This window comes from Chelonoidis abingdonii, chromosome 16, assembly GCF_003597395.2.
Source record: "Chelonoidis abingdonii isolate Lonesome George chromosome 16, CheloAbing_2.0, whole genome shotgun sequence".
Classification (NCBI taxonomy): Eukaryota; Metazoa; Chordata; order Testudines; family Testudinidae; genus Chelonoidis; species Chelonoidis abingdonii.
In genome coordinates, this window is record NC_133784.1 from 3,704,455 (window position 1) to 3,725,170 (window position 20,716).

At 48.6% G+C, this 20,716-nt stretch overlaps 1 long non-coding RNA gene across 1 annotated transcript; it reads right to left on the reverse strand.

Annotated features, from left to right (window-relative positions):
- Positions 1 to 10,689: 10,689 nt before the first annotated feature.
- On the reverse strand, positions 10,690 to 18,987 carry LOC142047830 (uncharacterized). Its single transcript, XR_012657093.1, has 3 exons — positions 18,626 to 18,987; positions 14,717 to 18,527; positions 10,690 to 10,802 (listed from the first exon to the last, which is right to left on the reverse strand). It is a non-coding gene; the product is annotated as an uncharacterized LOC142047830 (long non-coding RNA).
- Positions 18,988 to 20,716: the final 1,729 nt, after the last annotated feature.

Genomic DNA, 20,716 nt, shown 5'->3' on the forward strand with positions numbered 1-20,716 from the left:
TCTGTGGTGTATTGAAAATTCTGTTAAAATTGTCATCTGACACTTTAAATTGCAAGGGGGGTTTCCAGGTCCTGCTTGCAGTCTAGGTGGCTCTGTACAGATGTGTGCAATTCAGACCTAGCAGCAATCACTCTCCAGAGAACCAGTCTAGAAAAAGGAAGGGTGAATTGTGTCACTCCATTTTTAGGGAGCAGCCTGCTTTCTCTGTCTCTGTTTTTCAGTTCTTGTGTGTTATCATTCCAAATTCTAAGATATAAAGTCATGTTACATTACAATCTTCCAGCAAGAATATTTTGTTTTTATCTAACTTCTGTGTGTGTGGGCCTGTGAACCAAACAACTTCCTGGCAGAAAACTGCTGTGATCCCTTAAGAGGTCATGCCCCAACAGCACAGAGTTGCTTCTCTGTGTGTGGTACATCATTTGTCTTTAGCATTAGAATGCAGTAAAACAAGGTGTGGCTGCAACCAGACTCCTTTGTACGGAGAACTTTTCAGTGCATAGGCTGTGCAGAATTTGGCTTCGTCTACAGGTGGATGAGACCCCGTAAGAAAACCCATGATAGTACAGGAAAGGATGCTAGCAATGCAGTAGATCGCACTCTTCCCTCTGAATGCAACATGGTATTAAAGGGTGCTGAGGTTCTGCCATCTAAATAATACTTAAAGCCAAAGTTCTGCGACTTTGCTTTCATTACTTTTTTTTTGCAAAAGTAAGGGTACTGCCCAAGTGTGCTGGCCAAACGTTAGCTCTTGTATTGCCTTCCTGGGCACCTTAAATTTAGCCCTGCTGTTTGACTTGGATATGGTATTTTTCACTTCTTGTCCTGAATGCCTGCATAACGTTGCTTTGTGGCATTAAACAGCTGCCGTGTACCACCTCAGAGGTGGCTGCATTCCAGTGATGGGTGACATGATCCCTCTCTAGTACCTTTACTTACTTCTTAGGGTGGTGTGAGACTTAATTAAGGTCTCTAAAGTTCTTTGAGCTCCTTGGATGATTTTTGTTTTATTTTAAAAGGAGCAGGCCAACTGAAAGAATCTGTCTATTTAAACAGTGGAAAGTAATTTCTTGTACAGCACTGGAGGCCTGGGGCTGTACTCCTCCTCCTGGATTTTACAAGCTTTCTTAAGACTCAGATCTGTGGGAGCTGGGCAGGGTGGAGGGTGCTGTGTCACAGGCTCTGTCAGCCAGACAGATTATTAATAAGGAAAACCTCCCCTTGGAAAAGCTCAGCTCAAAACTATTCATGACTCTTGCTTCTATATAAACTCCTGCACTCCCTGGCAATCGTGAGTGACAGCCGACCAGCTCCACCCTGGAAACCGCACAAGTCACTCCCCGGCAATCCCCACTGTGTCCAGAGGGCATGGGGCTGCGTCAGTGGCTTGCAGAAGAAAATGCTCAACTTTGATTCTAGCTTTGAAAGTGAAGGGCGTTCATTCTGGGGGAGGGGAACCTACATGGAGGGCTTGTAAAAGTGACAAGCGAATAGCACTGGTATAAGGCAAGCACTGAGCAACCGTCTTCCACACAGCTCTGCCAATGCTGACTGGATTAGCCCATCGTTGGCACAGCGCTGCACGTGCATTTCAGCTTGGGCCTGCCCCGCAGCTCCTCCCCCTAGTCCTTATGAAGTTCTACCAAATACGTCAACCTTGACACGCAGCCCCACTGTTGTTCCAGTCCTGGGCCTCCCGCTCTGTAACACAGATCAGTCCACTGCGGTTTTGTTTTGGGGCCACTCCTGTCTCCAGCTCTTCCTATGCACCACTCACAGCAACCCTGCTATCTAATACAACTTTCCAGAGTGCGCTGCTTTAAATGTAAGGCCGTAAGTACCTAGATCCTGTGTGTCACCTTATAAATACCTACGGTGAGACACAGACAAACAGGCCATGGCAGCATCCGTGTGTGTGTTTCAGGAACAGTTAGTGCTAAGTCATTAGATATGTGCTTTGACCCATGTTATATTTTAGACCAGTAACAAAAGTGTTAATTATCTCAGCATGTATGAACGAGAAGAAAACTGGAGTCTGTGAAATCTGCTGCTTTCTTATTGGCTACAGGTGCTGCAGACAAAAAAAATCATTGTTTCAACAAATGTTCTAGCCTGCACCTGCTGTGTTTGTGTAGTTAGTCTGAAGACACAGCTCTGTGTACAACAGCAACTTGAGAGGGGGGGTTGCAGCTTCTGGAAACTGGTTAAAGGACTGCTTCGATTACTCTCACACATCAGAAAAAAATGTGTGCGTGTTGTGACAAAGTTCCTCCTCCACCTTGGTGGGTCCTGCGCGTATTGGCAGATTTGCTCACCTCAGTGATCTTCCCCACAGTCTGGGTCAACTCCTCCTGTGTCTGATCAGGAGTTGGGAGGTTTGGGGGGAACCCGGGCCCGCCCTCTACTCCGGGTTCCAGCCCAGGGCCCTGTGGATCGCAGCTGTCTATAGTGCCTCCTGTAACAGCTGCATGACAGCTACACCTCCCTGGGCTACTTCCCCATGGCCTCCTCCAAACACCTTCTTTATCCTCACCACAGGACCTTCCTCCTGTTGTCGTCCTCAATCCTCCAGCAGTACACTCTCTCACTCTCAGCTTCTTGCTCCCAGCTCCTCACACACGCTCCTTCTCCTCTGGCTCCTCCCTGCCTGACTGGAGTGAGCTCCTTTTTAAACCCAGGTGCCCTGATTAGCCTGCCTTGATTGGCTGCAGGTGTTCTAATTAAAGTAGCTATCTCCACTGCCTTCTAGAAAGATCTTAATTGGCTCCAGGTGCCTTGATTAACCTGGAGCAACTGCCATTTGGTTACCAGGGAACTAGGGATTTGTTTAGCCTGGGGCTAACATACCTGTTTCTCAGTACTTTACTGTAGCCATTTGGCCTTGCCCCATCACAGTGTGTAATACAAGCAAAATATTTTCATAAGGAAATTCAAGTGGGTCATTGTCATTCTTCAACCACACAACATGGCCCTTCCTTGGATTTTTATATGAAGAAGTGGCTTGTTCTTTCTTACTGCTCCCACCTAGACACCACTGTAAGTTGTGTTCACAGCTCTGCGCCCACGGGCTAGTAGAGATGGACCAGACCCAGTACTGAGAGGAGAGAGCTCAGAAAAGAAGAGAACCCAGCATGCAGCAGAAAGTGGTGCTCATGATTTGGGGGTGAGGGTGCTCTGCCTGATTCAGTATTAAACCCAGTATCCCATCATGGTGCTAGGGGGTGCTAAGCTGCTACAGAGGCTATCTTTGGGCAAAAGTCCCAATGTAACCACAGGCATGTCACTGAGCTGCTCCGTACCTCAGTTTCCCCATATGCAAAAAGAGGACATTAGCAGCTCCCAAACTCCCATGGGATGCTGTAGAGCTGAATGTATTACCCTCTGTAGAGTGCTTTGTGAGCCTGAGTTAGGAATGCAGAATTAATTGGTAACAAATCGGTGTCCACCTGGGCATTCATGGGTGTCACTATGTGGCACATATGGAATGTCCCGGCAGCAGTGGGAACCAACTCTGATCCTGCTCAAAGGGGATGTGGATACAGAGCTGGGAGTGGGGGTGGGGGTGGGATTTGCAGCTCCAGGAGACACTCTAGCAGCAGGGGGTAACTGCACCGAGCACGTACCTATCCGAGACTCTAGGTATGTACTCAGGGTGACTAGCTCGCAGTGCCAGGGCTATGCGCTATTGTTAGCAAGCTAGCTCCATCAGAGCTAGTGCCAGTATTTTGCCTCAAGCTGGGAATCATACTCCAGCTCCCAGTGTAGCTGCACTGTAAAGCACTGGCACCCATCCACTTGAACTAAAGGAGAAGTCCCATGTGCTAGCAACAGTATAGGGCCATGACACATGGGACAGCTGTTCTGATTTCACCCAGTGGGAGGCAGTAGTAAATACACACACACTCACAGCTCTGAGTTTGATCCCAAATGAAGCTGCGACTCACAGGATTTAGAGGCTGGGGCTCAAGAGGCTAACACAATAGTCTCATTCCTGAGAGGCAACCCACAGCTGTGCTCTCTACTGTCTTGACATTCTGGGTCTGTCTACACAGAAGACAGCCGGTTCAGGGTTCCACTCTACACAGGTCTAGATTGCCTTCCTCACCGCCCCCTTGGGAGCAGGGAGACTACAAACAGCAACCAGGAAATGGCACAAACAGAAGCCAAAAATGACCCCACCCTGCAATCGTTAAATAGCTTTTAAGGCTATAAGAGACTACGAGGATCACCTAGTCTGAGCTTTGCTTAACACAGGCCAGAGAGCCTCACTCAGTAACTGCTGCCTCAAGCCCAGACCTTCTGTTTGCGCATGTAGCATGTCTCTTAAAAAGGCACCTACACAACTGCAGTGTAGAGGTTCTGGCTGCAGCCCCCGAGCTCTGGGACCCTGCCACCTCCCCGGGTCCTAGAGGGACTTAAAATCTTCCAGTGATGAAGAATCCACTTCACCCTTATGTCAGTCTGGCTGCTTTGTGGGAAGAGATGCTTTAGCCAAACCCCAGAGGCTGGGCTCAATACAGGGGGAACCGGGTGAAATCCTCTGGCCTGGGATACACAGGACGGCAGTATTCCATCAGACAGTCCCTTCCGGCCTTAAAAGCTGCCCCGACGGTTAATTACCCTCACTGTTAACATAAGAATAATATTAGAAAAGCTTTAAAAACAAACAGACAACTCAATTTGTTCACTGAACTTGAAGCCTTTCGTATGTTTAATTGCTGGTAACTCTTCTTACTGGGGCTTCCTAGCTAGCTGAATTAGAATTCCCCTCTCACTCACAATTCCTTTCCTACACAAGGAGCAAGGACTATAAAGGATGGAAAGGGTTAATCTGTGCCTGGGAGCCTTTAAAACTTCATGGCTCCAGTGTGTGGAACGCAACGTCCTTCACCATCATTCAGAGTGGTAGCCGTTCGTCTGTATCAATGAGGAGTGCTTCTGGCACCTTTGAGACTAACACATTTATTTGGGATAAGCTTTTGTGGACTTAGGCCCAAATAAATGTGTTAGTCTCTAAGGTGCCACAAGGACTCCTTGTTGTTTTTACAATAATTAATGGCCATTGCCGCACACGGGGAATCCGATAGATAGAGATGAAGTTGCACATGGCAAGGCCCTGGATATAGAACTCGGATCCTTCCAACTAAACAAGGAAGTGCTCTCACCCTCTCCTTGCGGCCCCTCAGTGCCACACTTGGTGTGCAGGACGCTGCAGAAAAGGATGTGTTTATACTAAACAGAGGTGTGGTTAGAGACAGTAGGTCAGGGCGGCTTTGCTATGCATGTGGCACTATATGCATCAGGGGATATAACCCTAACCCTGGCTGCATGCAATAGGCCGTGCATCAGAGCTTGAGGGGTCACTGCACCTGTCTGCTTCCTAATTTCCCCTGCAGTGACAGATGATCTTAATGGCACCCAGCTCACTGATAAATTGACCACTCTCACCTATGTCCTGCTGCCCTGCCACTGGGAGCCACCTTGCTGCTTTCAGTTCTGATGGGGAGGGACCACCACAGAGATCAGAAAGGAATTCAGTCTCTATGGCCCTTTAAATCATTGGCTTCTCCGCTGAGGCTGCCAGTTAGAGCTTCTGGCTCTGGGAGGTATTGGATACCTGCCCATTTCGAACCGATGGGAGTCCAGCAGCTTATTTCACTTACGGTCACAGGCCACCAAAATGCCCATCAGCCGGTAACAGCTTTCTTCACTAATGACCTATTTTGGACTCAAACAGGCATCCTTGCAGCAAAAGGTTCCACAGCCCAAGGCATCTCAGTCCCCCAAACCAGCTTTTATATGCTGTAAACATCTCGGGCACTGTAGGAAAAAATTGCTTCACATCCAGGAAGCGAAGGTCGCTTTGTCACTCGGCATGCATGAAAATGCTGTTTCATGCTGTCTACAAAGAAGGCTGATGTACTTGTGTCTGGTGGATCGCATTAAGAACTTGCCTCTGCTTCCCACAGCTACTTGCGCTATATTTCATCAGCCCACAGAGGTACAGAGCCGATGTTTGCTATGTAGGGCCGCAGATCCTTATAATCTGATTGGAGAATGGAGCTGTTTGCACAGATTTACTGAGTGACGGTTTATTAAAGCAACAGATCCCTTTACCACCGCTGCCCAGGACAATGGTCACCGGCTCTGAGCACAGGGTTCACTTTAGTTTGTCAGAAATCTACTTTTGTAAAAATCTGTGACCTTTTGAAAAAAGGTTTATAACTAAACTAAACAGGCCAGGCAAGGCTGAAAGCCCTGACTCAGACTTGACTCCCACGGCTAAACCCGTTAAAGCCAAGCGGATGGCTACTGTGGAACAAACTTCTCCCCCTGTGGTGAGGAATATGGTCAAGGCTTCAGCTGAAGTTTTAAGACTGGGTTTAAGGTTTATGGATTAAGTGAACTCACAGGGTGGCATGATCCAGGATTCAAATGGCTGCAGCCATAAATATGTCTGCTTAATGGCAGCCCCTGGAACATGCTATGAGAGAGTGTCATAGACTAGAAATGACTTAACACTTGTCACTTCACAGCCCCGGCCTGAGGGGGTATACACATCTCTTTGTCCCTCACAAACACCCCCCCCCAACAATCACACAGATGAACATCATGTAGACATACAGGTCTACACATACATCAGAGACACACTGCAGTATACCATACCGACACACCCACCCACCACTCATACTGACACACATATTTAAACACAGTCACACACTTGACACACATATACACACACACACACCCCCCAGTCACACACCAGTTACCTTCCAAATACACACCAACACACACCCCAGAGACATACATGTGTGCACACACCACTCTCCCATGATCACACACGCACACCCACACACCCCAATCTGTCTCTCACACCCCAATCACACAGACATGCACAATTCACCCTCATGCACAATTGCACTAGTGCACCGACGTGTATGCCTTCCTGCTGGCGAAGGTTTTGCCATGTACAGGTGTGCTACACACACAGGCCAATCTAGTGGGTTTCTCTCCAGCAGCCTCCCACCTGCCTTGGTGCCTGAGGCATGGGTGGCTTTGCCCTTTTAAGAGCCAGCGCTGCCATTTGAAGGGACAGGCGCCCGTCCTTAATGATTAATAAAAGCCAGCAATCAACCGGCTACCAACATCTAAACACACAATGCGAGTCCCTCACCCCTCCTGTTCCCCCCTAGCCCCATCCCCACCGCTGGCTGGGTCCAGCGCAAGAGACAAATAAATCCCTTTGCAGCTAGGAACCAGTGCAGACAATGGCTCTGATCTGAACCAGTTATGTCTGTATCATCCCCTCAGCAGAGCTTTGTCCTTGTGCAGCGAGCAGGCCAGCCGGGCTTAGCAGGGCCCCCAACAACTTCCCCCTGGCCTGGCCCATCCTGGGGCACAAGGGGCCAGAGCCTTTCTTGCCCTAGCAAAGGGGTTGCTTTGGTTTGGTTTTAAATAGAGGCTGATGTGTTGACATGGTAGGAGGTCTTCCCCTCCCCCTAAGCTTGGAGAAACAATCAAGGATGGACAGATGGATCCAGCTAGATAACCCCCTTGCACCTCAGACTGAGCTAAAGCTCCAAGGGACGGTGTCAATTTCCCCTTAGCTGGTGAGGTTTCTTCCTATGCAAATGCCTGCCTGAGAGCAGAGCAGCTGCCCCAGTGGAGTGACTCATTTCCTGCTCTTGTGTCACGTTCTGGTCAGGCCAGTTTGGCAAAATCTTTGCTCGTTTTCCCCAGCTCTCTGCTCCTCCTCCGAGATCAGGGGGGTGCGTTCGCTCAGGCCCTGGCAGAATGAGGCAGGATTTTCAGGAAACTGCGTCAAAGCTGCACACAGAAGAAGAAGGGGGAGAAAAAAAGTACAATCAAGTGTGTTGTTGGGAAAGAGAGACAAGCTCAAACTCCTCCTCTTCCACGCACCTTCTGTTTCTCCAGGGGAGATGAGCCAATCCAGAGGCAATGGGGGAGCTAGGAGGACAAGAACAGGAAAAGTTCACTGCACTGGCTCCTGCAGAACACTCGAAAATCCAAAACTACAGATAAAAAGCAAGAGAGTCTCCTGTGGCACCTTTAAGACTAACGGACGTACTGGAGCGTGAGCTTTGCTGGGTGAAGACAGGCAGATGTGACTCTCGAGCTGACTGTGACGCCTGTCTCCTACAGTCCAGTATTTAACAGTCGTACTGTTGTGTGTCTCCACTAGGATTCGGATGATGTTTGCCAACATGCGTCAGCAGCCCAGTATAGCCAAGCCAGAGTTCCTTTAACATGCATTAAACTGGTCAAGTTAAAGCCTAGACCTCCTCAGCTTTAGCACCTGTTAAACTGGTTGAGTTGATTTGTCTAAGGCGGTGGTTCTTGCCACCGAGTCAGCACACAGCTATGGCCCATGCGACATCCTCAGGACCATGCAGGTAATGTATATACTGTGTTAGTCTATCACTCTGAAACCTGTCACTGTATATACATTGTGTGGATGCAGCCCACATAACACAGAGAGAGCTGCACATACAGCCCGCAATAGTCAATAGGTTGAGAACCACTGATCTACACTAATAGATGTTAATCGCTTAGCAAACACCTTCCAAACCCGAGTGCAGACAAGGCCTGTGTAATACACTCTGGCGTTGTGTGAAAGCTCCGATATCTCACAACCTTTGAGGGCTAGAAGTGGGCTCTTTATATTGTTGGAAAGAGAAGATTTTCTATAGCCCAGGCAGGTCCAGCTGTGTCAGCTCGGAAAGCTGAGATGAGTGGAGATAAGCTACACCTCTACCTCGGTATAACGCTGTCCTCGGGAGCCAAAATATCTTACTGTGTTATAAGTAAAACCGCATTATATTGAACTTGCTTTGATCCGCCGGAGTGCTCAGCCTCACCCCCCCGGAGCACTGCTTTACCGCGTTATATCCAAATTCATGTTATATCGGGTCGTTTTATATCAGGGTAGAAGTGTATTTGAGGGATATTTCCTCAAATGTCATTAGTTCAATTTTCCTCTCCCTTCCAGGCCTGCCTCTGCAGGTGGAGCAATTAAAAATGGGTTTAACCGTTAGATGGGGAGTGGGGTTTATTTGAACGGTTTTTCTATTCGATATGGCATTTCTAGAAAGTGTGTTGGAGTTGGGGGAAGGGAAGGGGATAAAGGTTTTATCAGCACCTCTTTGGCATGATTTGCCTAATTCACTCATGCTGACAGAACCACATCATTCTGGATCTGCACACAGCCCTAGATGCCTAGACACCATGGGGATGTGAACGTGGGAAATACTAAGAGGCCTCCTTCGCTGCTTTACTCCCCACGGGATCCTGCCAGCAGCAGGGGCACAGCAGGCACCCCCTCATGCTGGGGTGTCCAGAGTGTATTGGGAGTGTGTGAGGCAGTCAAAGCTGTAATTACAGGGCCATGGTCCGATTCCAGCCCTCCTGAACTCTGTTCCCGGGGACTGTCCATACTCGCCTGGATGAGCCTGAACTTTTTGTCTGAGCTGTTTATGGCATCTCAGCACTTTTTGGGTACGGAGGTTTGTTGAGGAACAGCATGTTCAGTTAGCAATATACCCTCACACTAGTCCTCTGATGAATTTGGTGCCTTGCAAATATAACAACTCATTTTTCTAGAGGGCTTAAACTACATAGTCAGGGATCACTTCATCCACCAGTGAAATGCAGCCACTTCTGGGCAGAACGCAGCAGCCATTGAGCAGCACATGGCAACGCTGCACAAATCTTTAGAACGCAGAAGTAATGGCTTCTTGCTGGCTGCCTCAGCTGAAAGTTGACTGGACCATGGAAAATGAACTCTCCTTTTGGTCAAAACGGGTCTAGCTGTTACAATGGTAGCTGTGTCTGAGCCTGCTAGCATGCTCACTCTCACCAGGGGATGCACCAGTGTTAGTGCAGTGGGGAGAGGTTTGCTAGCGCAGACCATACTCTTTCCAGGGTCAAAGTCACAGCTTCCCCAAAGCCAAAGGTGCATCAGGATTGATGATTTAGGTGGGAATTGGTCCTGCTTTGAGCAGGGGGTTGCATTATATGACCTCCTGAGGTCCCTTCCAACTAGGGTGACCAGATGTCCTGATTTTATAGGGACAGTCCCGATTTTTGGGTCTTTTTATTATATAGGCTCCTATTACCCGCCACCCTCATCCCGATTTTTCACCTTTGGTGTCTGGTCACACTACTTCCAACACTGAGATTCTATGATTCAGGATGATGCTGTTGAGGCATGTCTGTTTCATAACCAAAGGGACACAAGAGAGTGGCCAGCACTGACTACCTTCGAGTCTCCTAACCGGGTGGATCGGGTACCCATTTTACAGCTAGGGGAACTAGAGGCAGCCTTTCAGTGTGAGATCAAGTGAGATTCAAACCCACAGCCTTCAGGGTTGTAGTCAAGTCTTAACCACTCAGGGTATGTCTATATATACAGCAGTTAAACACCCACCACTGGCCCAGGTCAGCTGACCCGGGCTTGCGGGTCTCAGGCTGCAGGGCTGTAAAATTGTTGTATAGACATTCAGGCTCAGACTGGGCTCTGGAACTTGCATCGGGGGAGGGTCCCAGAGCCTGGCCTCCAGCCCAAGCCAGCTAACCCAGGCCAGCCGCAACAGGGCCCCACATCTTTCATTCCAGTGTAAATGTGCCTCAGCCATAGCACCTCAGGTCTCTCCAGCCTGGGAGATAGGGGGAGAATGCGTATGTGCAGAAGTCATCCACGACGTACCTGTCCGAGGCACAGAGAAGCCTTCAGTCTGCAGAGCTCCTGATCCATCCATCACTCTTCACCTGCACCCAATTTACTGGGAAGAAACCAAGCAAAGATGCTGTCAGTGTCTCTGGCGTTTGAAACCCTCAGCAGTTCAGTCACCTTATCATGAGAGTGACTTTTGGAGGCTGTGACAGTCTGTGTCTAGTTGAGACATTTTGTAACCTTTGCAATCTGTATTTATGCTTTTTAAGGACCTATTTCTCTGCTGTTCCTTCCTCTTCTGTGTGTGTCACGCAGTTAAATCCTGCTGCATCCAAACAGCTAGCATCACGTGCTTGTTAATAAACCCACCGCCCAGGAAGTTACTGAACGCTCTAACAAAATATTAACGCTTCAGACTTATAGAGCACCTTCCACCTACCCATCCCAGCATGCTTTGCAAACATCCATTTAGCCTCACAGCACCTCTGCGTGGTAGAGAAGTGAAGCTACTTTCCCCGGCCCTTTTACAGATAGGGAAACTGAGGCATGGAAAGGTGAGGTAACTTGCCCAAAGGAGTAGAGCTGGGAATAGAATCCAGACCCCCTGATTGCCAGTCCAGCACCCTAACCACAAAACCAACTCTCCTCGCCAAAGACCAAAAGTTTTGTTTGCCCAAGAGCAATGTGAAAAGCCCTTTAAAAGCACAAAGCTATTGATGTAAAATAGGCCAGGAATGCCTGTTAGTCAAATGTCAGGCCACGTCTACACTACGGGATAATATCGAATTAGCTAAAATCGGTTTTATAAAACTGATATTATAAATTCGATTTCATGCGGCCACACTAGGCACAGTAATTCGGCGTTGTGCGTCATGGTCCGAGGCTAACGTCGATTTCTGAAGCGTTGCATTGTGGGTAGCTCTTCCGTAGCTATCCCATAGTTCCCGCAGTCTCCCCCGCCCCTTGGAATTCTGGGTTGAATCATTATTGTCGCGGGTGGTTCTGGGTAAATGTCGTCAGTCATTCCTTCCTCCGGGAAACATCAGCTGACAATCCTTTCGCATCGTTTTTCCCTGGATTGCCCTGGCAGATGCCATAGCACGGCAACCATGGAGCCCCGTTCAGCTTTTTTTTTTCCGGCACCGTATGTGTACTGGATGCCGCGGGACAGAGAGGCGATACTCCAGCGCTACACAGCAGCATTCACTTGCTTTTGCAATGATAGCAGAGATGGTTACCGGTCGTTCTGTACCGTCTACTGCCGGAGAAAACTGGCAATGAGATGACGGTTATCTCTCCCCCTCTGTACTGTCCGCTGCTATCATGAGTGCCCCTGGCTGAAATCGGCCGGGGGCGCAACGCAAAAGCAAAATTGGGATTGACTCACTTGGGACTGAGTCAATCCCTCCCTTATGGTTTCTAAAATAGAGTCAGTCCTGCCTAGAATAAGGGGCAAGTGTATTAGAGGACCAGTGTATCAGAGCACAGCTGCTCCGTGTCAGTATTCACAGGGGGTGCCCCTGCAACAACCCCACCCGTTGCTTCCCTCCTCCCCCAACCTTCCTGGGATACCGTGGCAGTGTCCTGCCCATTTGTGTCATGAAGTAATAAAGAATGCAGGAATAAGAAACACTGAGTGTTTAGTGACATAAAATGAGGGGGAGGCAGCCTCCCAGTGCGATGATAGTCCAGGCAGGACATTAAACGGTGTGGGGGAGAGGAGCCCCCAGCATGCTGCTGCTATGACAATCCAGGCAGTACAGAATCTTTTCTTTACACAGGAAAAGGGAGGGGCTGAAGCCCCCAGTTGCTATGATGAAGCTGGTTATTAGCCGTTCTGTCCTATCTACTGGGAGTAACCAGCAATGTTGGCCTCGATGTCAACATGTTAGATATTCATGAGGACGGTTACTAGTCCTATTGCACCGTCTACCACCGGGGAGGGGAGAGGGAGAGGAGCGGATACTGCTCTTCACTGCTGCAGCATCGCGTCTACCAGCAGCATTCAGTACACATAGGGTGACATTGAAAGTAGTCAAGAAATGATTTCTTTCCCTTTTCTTTCACGTGGTGGGGGGGGGGGAAGAAACTGAGGAGCTATTCCCTGAACCACGCCAGACACTGTGTTTGAACCTACAGACATTGGGAGCTCAGCCAAGAATGCAAATACTTTTCAGAGACTGCTGTGGACTGTGGGATAGCTGGAGTCCTCAGTACCCCTCCATCCATGAGCGTCCATTTGAATCTCTGGCTTCCCGTTACGCTTGTCACGCAGCGCTGTGTATCCTGGAGATTTTTTTTCAAACGCTTTGGCATTTCGTGTTCTGTAACGGAGCTCTGATACAACAGATTTGTCTCCCCATACAGCGATCAGATCTAGTATCTCCCGTACGGTCCATGCTGGAGCTCTTTTTTGGATTTGAGACTGCATCGCCACCCGTGCTGATCAGAGCTCCACGCTGGGCAAACAGGAAATGTAATTCAAAAGTTCGCGGGGCTTTTCCTGTTTACCTGCCCGCTGCATCCGAGTTCAGATTGCTGTCCAGAGCGGTCAGTGGTGCACTGTGGGATACCGCCCGGAGGCCAATAACGTCGATTTCCGTCCACACTAACCGTAATCCGATATGTTATGTTAATATCGAATTTAGCGCTACTCCTCTCGTCGGGGTGGAGTACAGAAATCGATTTAAAGAGCCCTTTATATCGATATAAAGGGCGTTGTAGTGTGGATGGGTACAGCGTTAAATCGATTTAACGCTCTTTAAATCGATTTAAACGTGTAGTGTAGACCAGGCCTCAGTGGTGGTTGTGTACCAGGAGGAATTATAGATCTGGACCTGTGTATATTTGGAAAAAACATGACCAAAAAAACCCTGTCCTTTCTGGGTGACTCCTTGAGATCAAAGACAGAGGATGGTCTACTGACAGAGGATGCAAGCGGCTTGCAACAGAGCCAAGCAATGTCTCTTACCACCTTCAGCTTGCTAGGAGATTCAGGACAGCGTTGAAGCACGTGCCAGGTGATTTATGCACATATGTAAGCGCCTTTTCTGAATAGGGATGCTTTCCTGACTCCACCCCTTTGCCAGCTGAGCCACTATTCCACTCTCGGGATGGGTCCCCCAGCCAGAACCCTATGCCCTGCCTTCTCCTGCAACACAGTGGGCAGCCAGTGGGGGCGCTGCAGAGCAGTTGCTGCAGGACTGTAGTTCTTTTGTGCTCTTGGCTCACAGCTTTAACATTGTGGGGTCTGCCTTAGGGACACATTTTCTATTCATAATCCAACACTTTTTCCTAATACAGTCACTTCCCCACCCCACCAGGTCACAAAATTGGCTCCAGAGGTGTTTTGTTTTTTTTTGTTTTTTTAATTAATAGAGATATCCTATCTCCTAGAACTGGAAGGGACCTTGAATGGTCATTGAGTCCAGCCCCCTGCCTTCACTAGCAGGACCAAGTACTCATTTTGCCCCAAGTCTCTAAGTGGCCCCCTCAAGGATTTAACTGACAACCCTGGGTTTAGCAGGCCAATGCTCAAACCCACTGAGCTATCCCTCCCATCCTTGGGTGTCACCGTTCTATAATGTCCACTGTATTAATCTGATTAATGCGCTCTCTTCCTATATGAGGGATCAGACCGAAATCTACCCTTGGGTCAACTGTTTCTAAGGTGCCCATCACCTTGGTATCTGACACCTGGAGCACAAGCATTTATTCATTAGCTATAGTCAGGGTGGCCAAATCAACATTCCCCAGTTGGGCCCCCTGCCGCCACTAACACCTCTGAGCCCCACCCAGCCTCCCGCCAGACTTCCCCTCAGCCACCTGCCCCCATTTCCCTTCAGTATCCTAAGACTTACATTCTCTCTCCTTACCCATTTTCCTGGCCCCCATCTGCCCCACACCCACATTTCTCTGCTCCCCCCTTTACCTCCTGCATCCCCTCGCAGTCTCCCCCTCCGGTCCCCAGATTTCCCACCCATCCCCTCAGTCTACCATGCCCTCCCCAAATCCTTTGCAAACCTTCCCATAAGGCTGCTCCCAGTCTCCCTCGCATTTCCCTGGCCAGTTTTCTAACCACTGAACCCAGAGGGCAGCCTGGCTTCAGTCCCACTGGGAGATAATGGGAGATGGCAGCCATCTTGACTAGGAGCAGTTTGCGTCCACAGGCCTGAGGAGAAATGGTAGCCATCTCCACCAAGGGCAGCTTGCCATCATTTTGGATAAGAGCAAAAATCCACACAAAAGGCTGGGTTAGAGCTCAGCTAAAAAGCAACCGCCTCTCGGAGAAAGACCATGTGGAATTAACTTCTGCGGAGCCAGGGGGACTCCCCTATGCTTGACTGTACAGGACAGGCTTAGTCAGGTCTTTGGGAGACACACTATTGTATCCTCCCTCCAACCTGAAGCCAACAGCTGATGGTCAAAGTACATGCGGATCCGAACAGCGCAAGGAAAGATTCCCTCAACGCTTCTACTGACAAACAAAAGCCAGATGGGGCCCTTTGTGGGTCGCGTCTCGCAGATCATTGAGTGCTCGCCCATTGGTGCTCTCCAGAGGACAGAATCCTGAATGCTGGCAGGAAAGCCAAAGAGACGCTGATTTCTAAACAGCTGGCTTTGCAAGTGGCCTGGTAGACTCCCTTGTTGGCTGCTTCAGCAGAACGGCCAAGGACTGAATGGAGACTGAATGTAATGAGCGACTGGAATTCTGACGCAGAATTTCCTGGCGTGGGTGTGGGTTTGGTCCCCAACAGCCGAATAAGATAGCTTTCCTCCTGTAATCACTTCATCCAGGCCAGGCCCTAGGGGCTCTGAGTCAGGCACGTCAGATACCAAATCCGCATATCGCAGCAGGGTGTGTGACATGCTGGCTATTTTGCTGGGGTGTGAGTTACTAAGGGGAAAACACATGACCGTCGGAAGCCACAAAATGGTCCCATTGTTCTCAGCTGCCTTTTAAAAATCATCCACAGGTTAACCCAGCCATTAAATACTAAATACCCCTCTAACGGACCAGAAAAGTGACAAACGGGCCCGAACTTGAACACTGGAACCTTGTGGAATTTGAATCTGGGTCCATCTTGTGCAGTCGGCCCCATTCATCCTCACAGGACACCTCAAAACCTGGATCCAAACACGTTGCGAGTCACACATCGGGGTCATCTCTAGGAGCAAACATCTCTCATTTTACAGTAGGTCCCAACCAGGAGCAGGGTGCTGTACAACACATGCAGCAACACAAAGCACACAAGTGACATATGAAGGGTGGTAAGATGGTGATACAAGATGGGCCGCATGTGTGTAATTTTCTTTGTAGGGTGTGCCACTTAGCCCCATCTCCCCACAATGGAGCCATGATTAATGGGCTGGTGTCCTAGGAAGAGGTGGTCCTAGGCATCGACTCTGTGGGTGCTTTGGGGCTGAAGCACCCACAGAAAAAAATAGCTTGGGGGAAGGCAGAGAGGAGTGAGCAGCTGGCATCACGGGCCTTCGAGAGAGGGTGGAGCAGGGGCAGGAAGAGGTGGAGGAAGGGCGTGGCCCTGGGGAGGGGTGGAGTGGGGCAGGGCTTCAGGGCAGTGCGGGGAGCGGAGCACCCCTGGGAAAAGAAAAACTCAGTGCCTATGGTGGATGGGTCTTGAGATAGGGTTTGAAGGCGACGTAAGGCTGATGTCTGGGGCAGTGCTCTGAGTATAAAGCGCAGCAGAGAAAAATGGGGTGATACATGTGTGACGAACTGATGGACAGGCAGGCTTGTAGTTGCTGTCTGAGATGCATAGGGCCAAAGGCATCATTTCAGATTTGCGTTCACAGGTACTTTTCTTGCCCCCATGACTGTCATACTGGCGCATCTCACAATCTTTAGTGTATCTAGCCTCACGGCACCGCAGTGAGGGAGGGCTGTGCCCTCATCTGCGTTGGACAGGTGGAGAACCAAGATGCAACCAGACTAAGGCTCAAATCCTCAAAGGTATCGCGGTTCCTGCTTAATGGAAGTTCGAAGCCTAAATACATCTGTGGAGCTGAGTTTAAGTCATTTGCCCCCAGTCACACAAGAAGTCAGGTGTGGGGCCAGGCCAACCCTGGTCACCTGAGTTCTAGGTTAGTGCCCCAACCATTGACCCAGACTTTCTCTTCTGAAAGCAAAAATGCAGAAAGAAGGAAAATTCTTGTGGCTTTAGTTTAAAAAAGTCTCACTTTATAAACTATCATTGGAACTTTATCTAAAGGGTTAATATTAGATGTTTTAACAGATGGTTGATCAAATAGAGTCCAGACAACAGGTGTCTTATTGCCAGGGCATATAATTCTCCACCAATACACTTCTAATCCTCCAGACACATCATGTGCATGGGTGTGACACGCTTATCACCTCTGTGAATTGTGTATTAACTCTTTACAAGCCATTTATGAATGGAATCTTGATAGCAAATGTGATAAAAATATAAGGGTCAACGTTTAAAGAGAGTCTGGGCGGATGGGCAGTTGGGACTTTTCCCTATGGAAATCTCTGTCTCGCTCTCTCTCATCAGGAAAGGTGCGTCTCATCATCCATGCCCGTGTTAACCACCTGCAGTCTAGCCATGTTGGGTCCCTCAAAGGAAGGAGTCATTGCACTGGTTGGAAGAGGCTTTCCTAGGCCAAAGAAAGCCAGACAACGCCGAACAGAAATCAAACACACGTTTTTAACCACTGGAACAAACTACCAAGGGAAGTGCTGGATTTATCACCTCCTGAAGTCTTCTTCTCAAGACTTTCTGGACCATATGCTTGAGTCAAACACCATTTATTGGGCTGAGACACAGGTGTGACTGGATGAAATTCTCTGGTCTGTGCCATACAGAAGGTCAGACTAGATGATCACAATGGTCCCTTCCAACCGTAAATGCTATGACTCTCTGAAAACATCCTCTGCCACTGTTCTGAAGTCTGTCGGGTGCCTCCCTAAAGCCCTCTTGTCGAGTTTCATCTTGTTATTTGCAACCCAATTTCCAGTCAAAGCACCCTGCTAGCTCCTTTGAAGGCAATGACTGGAATTCCCATTGCTGATCACATTCCCAGTGCCTCTTGTTCCCGCTCTGTTGCCTGTAAGTCATCAAGGCAGCCTCCCATGCATCAGAGAAGACCAAGCAGCGACTCGTTGGCTGGCTCAGAGGCCTAGGACGGAGCTATTTGCCAGGCGTCTACGAATTCGTTCTGGTTTTGATTATTTTCCTTTTGCTCTTTAAAGGACTCTCAAGGTATTCTTCATATTAAAACAAGTCTTCTCCCAGCTTATTCCATGGGAAATGCCAGACTGGATCAGCCCCAGGGTCCATATAGTCCAGTGGTCTGGCTCTGGCTGGAGTCAGCGATGTTTCACGGGAAGGTGAAAGGATTTCTGACGCACAATTATGGAAGAAGCCGCTCATAGGAGAATGTTCATCCAAACCCCAACCAATTAATGACTGGTTTAGGCTCTGCTGTAGGAGGGTTCAATATCCCTGTTATTCATTTTAATCCAGTCTAGATAATCTCATTCTCCAGATAAAAAGATTATTCATTTTTGAACCCTAGCAAGCTCTTGACTTCAGCATCCAGTGGCAATGAGTTCCACAGGTAAGCTGTAAGATTTCCCCATACTCATTTGCTAGGGTTGCCCATGAGGACTGAATTACATGCTTTGGATTGTTATTGTAGAATCTCTCAAGCACTGGGTTTTACACAACAGTTTGTTGTACAGTGGCTCACAATTGAGCACGCAGTGTGTCACTGGAGGGTGTTTCATGTGGGCTAGGCCTGCACACTCCAGGGTGTTATCAGTGGGTCACTCCTGCGTACTGGGCTGTTGGCCCTGGGGTATGGGAGGAAAAAAATGGTTTTAGTTTTCTAAAAACCACCAGCTATATGAAACTTGCAAACTAATCTAAGAACAAATACGAAGCACGTTACCATTTAAAGTGCCCGCTCCAGCTCAGAAATAGCTCACCCCAAAGATGTCTTTGTGAACCCTGGCACTTCTCCTTCAATTTGTATTTGCAGAATTTTTTTGTCCGTGTGTTGATTAGCGTTTTCCTCCATCACGAGGTGTCCTGACTCTGAGCTGCCCTTCCAAGCCGTCGTCCAGAAGGCAAGCGGAGATAAAGCAGGAGCAATTGGAACGGCCTTTGAGTTTCAGTTTGTGTGTGGCAGTGGAGGGGGTGGGGTGAGGCTTAATTAGCTGCCGTTTGTCTGAAAAAAAATGTCAGGCACTACATGAATGCCGAGGAGTGTAACAAACATGCACGCTGTTTGCTTGGAACGTCATTGCAGGAAGGGGGCTGGAACACCAATCGTCTTGTTCCAAAATCCCAAGCTACTGCTATTTGAGCCATAGGAAAATCTCCATGAATGTCTACCAGTACGGAGCTTACGAGACACAGCTGAGTAAAAAAAAAAAAATATATATATATATATATATATATATATATATATATAAAATAAATGGAAATATACCTAGCTCATAGAACTGGAAGGGACTTTGAAAGGTCATTGAGTCCAGCCCCCTGTTTTCACTAGCAGGACCAAGTACTGATTTTTGCCCCAGATCCTTAAGTGGCTCCCTCAAGGACTGAACTCACAACCCTGCATTTAGCAGGCCAATGCTCAAACCACTGAATTATCCCTCCCACTTGTACCCAGCAACAAGCTGTGCCTCACATGCAAGTGCATTATCATGCTATCTTAACTATTGTTAGGACAATTCCCCTTTATAAGCTGGTTGTAGGCTAAATCTACAGGAGCAAGTTGGGCAAAGGAGGAAGCATGTGCCAGGAGAGAACCAAAGTTTTTATCAGGTGTCTTGGACGCTGAGAGATTATGGGAAGAACGATATACCACAGCACACGGCTCTTCCCCTTAGTCTGGGTCTGAGATCTGGGCAAGGGGTTTTCATAAGAAGAATTCCTTGTCCCTCACCATGTGCAGTGGAACTGCTGAATTTAACAACCGCTCCCCCGAATCCTCTGGTTTGCTGTGCAGCTCCCACCAGGACAATGAGATTTCGCCTTTAACCGTTTATTTTCACTGCTGGTTGTGCTTAGTAGCACTGACACATTGGCCCAAAAGCCCCAGGAGGCACCGAGCAGCTCCAACTTCACCAAACAACATACCTCGGCCCTGACCCAAAGGGACCAGCTCCAAGGAGGAGAAAATAGTTTTCTGCTTGGCAGATCTGCTTGGAAGTGACAAGGGTGGAACATGCAGGAGAAGGTGATGAGGACAGCTGCTCACTAGGATCTGGACTGAGGTATGACCAGCCACCTTCCCACAAAATACTTTGATTTAGTCTACTGAAATAAACAGATTCCCCCCGCCGTTCGAGTAGGGACCAACAGGAGATGTTTGCAGCTATTAGTTTCTCTCTAAAGTATGAAATACACTTGGGTCTCAGCAGTGTATTAAGCCGTGAGTTGTAAAGTTTTCAGAGCAGTAATCATGCTAATGGGGCTCACGACTGCTCTAAAAATAGATAAAATGGTGGCAATTGAAGTGCACTGGGATACAGCATGCAATGCCTCTGGATGATATCACATCTATTAGTACAGCGCGGTGAACTCTGTACGCTACACGTCGCAACTTGTGGAGTGGTTTTTTTTTCTTCCTGATGGTGAGGTGGACAAGGTAGATGAGATCAGAGAAATTTGAGAGAGAAAAACAAAAATCTACCAGTTCACCATCTGCACCCTCTCTCCGTTGGGTCAGGATTGTTCCCTCCAGTTCAGAGGCAGTGTCATCTCTGCTAGACAGAGACTCGGGAGACCAGGGTGCTATGCTGAGCTGTGCGAACTTTGACCTTCAACCTTTCTTCTGCCGCTCCTTTCCTTGTCTTGCTCAGAGCAGGCCTCTAGCAGTATAAATAATCACACAGTCTCTTCTCCAGTGCTTTGATCAGTCTATGTTTAAATGACCCAAGCCGCTTGCTTTAGGCAGCTGTTCAGCAGCCTAAGAGATCTCACTGCTAGGAATTATCCCTAAGCGTCACCCTTCATTTTCCATTTTGTT